A 1,949-nucleotide genomic window follows, 5' to 3' on the forward strand; every position below is an offset into this window, starting at 1 on the left:
GGGAAAGGAATGGAGGATTCATGCTAGAGAAGCTTTCTCACAGTGAATTGGATTGGGGTTTGGATGGATATTGTGACATGTAATCCTACCAAATTGTGGTTCATGAAACTGTGTGGTATAATCAGTGATCGAGCATCATCTCTTCTTATGAACATTTAAACCAAGGGATTGGGAATTTGTTCATTTTTAGAGAGAATTGGTGAGCCAAGGGATTGGGATCCAATCATATAAGATTGCCAAGCAAAATTCAATGAACGCATTGCTTGAGGAAGAGATAAACATGTTTTGATTCGGAGATCTCAATATCTCCTATAACCCAATGAATCCCCCAATTCTGATTACATCTTCTCTTTACATTCTGCAACTCAATTCATGCAATCACCCCCATTCCCTTTTAATTTCAGCAATTTAGTTTCTGCTCTTTAATTCATGCAATTTAAGATTCCGCCATTTCAATTTCTTGTCATTTACTTTTCCCGCCAATTTTACATTTCGCAATTCTCATCTTAATCTTGATTCCGCTCAACTAGAACACACTTCTAATCCGAATTGCTCACTCAACCAATCCTTGTGGGATTCGACCTCACTCTATTGTGAGTTTTTACTTGACGATAACCGGTGCACTTGCCGGAAGGAATTTTGCCGATCGTGCAATTTCCTAAATCGTAGCATAACTAGTTTATGCGCATCAAGTTTATGGCGCCGTTGCCGGGGATTGGTTTTCGATTGACAATTCTCCAATTGGAAGCTAACTAGATTGAGCAATTTCTCTTGCTTTGTTAATTCTGTTCAAGTTACTTGTTGAATTTAATTTCTGCACTCGGTTACATGCTTTCTTTCTTTATGCCTTTAAATTCAAGCAACTAACTCACTGACTCACTAACTGTTTGAATTAATTCCTCAATTGCTCTAACCATACTCTTCCATTAACCAAGAGTATTTCACTTGTTTGTGCCTGTGCTGTGTTCTTGTATGACAGGTAGGAGAGGAGAGACATCAACTCCTCCATATACCGAACCAGAGAGGACCCTTCATAGACTGAGAAGGGAAGCAAGAGGGAAGAGAGTAGTGGGAGAAGAGGAATCTGAAGGAGAATCTGAGGACAATTTTGAGGAAGCTTTAGATCTCAACATGGATAGAGAAGTTCACAACCATGAGAGAGCTGATGGAAACAATGCCATTCCTGAGAGGAGGGTTCTTAGTTCATACATAAACCCAACCTCTGGGAATTGTGGTAGCAGCATTCAGAAACCACCCATTCAGGCCAACAATTTTGAACTCAAACCACAGCTAATATCACTTGTGGAGAATCATTGTTCATTTGGTGGGAGTGCTAATGAAGATCCCAACCAACATCTCACAAAATTCCTGAGAATTTATGACACTGTGAAGTCCAATGGAGTCCAAGAAGATGCCTATAAACTGCTTTTGTTCCCATTTTCACTTAGGGACAAAGCAGCTAAGTGGCTGGAATCATTCCCAAGGGGGAGTCTAACAACATGGGATGAGGTGGAAAGCAAGTTTCTGGCACGTTTCTACCCCCCACAAAAGGTCAATAGGCTTCGATCCGAGGTTCAAACTTTTAGACAACAAGATGGTGAAACTCTCTACGAGGCATGGGAGAGATTCAAGGATTTGACAAGGAAATGCCCACCAGACATGTTCCATGATTGGGTGCAATTGCATATTTTCTATGATGGACTTTCTTATGAATCGAGGAAGGCTGTAGACCATTCATCAGGAGGTTCATTGAACAGGAAAAAGACTGTGGAAGAGGCCATTGAGGTGATTGAGACAGTGGCTGAGAATGAGTACTACTATGCATCAGAAAGGCACAACACTAAGGGAGTCATGGAGCTGAACCATGTTGATACAATTCTAGCCCAAAACAAGGTGTTTGCCAAGCAACTAGCAGAGCTTACCAGGCAATTAGAAACAAAGCAAGTGGC

The 1,949-nt window shown here is 41.1% G+C and overlaps 1 non-coding gene across 1 annotated transcript; it reads right to left on the minus strand.

The window, feature by feature from the left end:
- Positions 1 to 1,557: 1,557 nt before the first annotated feature.
- LOC112739229 (small nucleolar RNA R71) lies at positions 1,558 to 1,661 on the minus strand. The gene has a single exon (XR_003170166.1). It is a non-coding gene; the product is annotated as a small nucleolar RNA R71 (small nucleolar RNA).
- Positions 1,662 to 1,949: the final 288 nt, after the last annotated feature.

The sequence above is a fragment of the Arachis hypogaea genome, chromosome 13 (genome assembly GCF_003086295.3).
Source record: "Arachis hypogaea cultivar Tifrunner chromosome 13, arahy.Tifrunner.gnm2.J5K5, whole genome shotgun sequence".
NCBI lineage: Eukaryota > Viridiplantae > Streptophyta > Magnoliopsida > Fabales > Fabaceae > Arachis > Arachis hypogaea.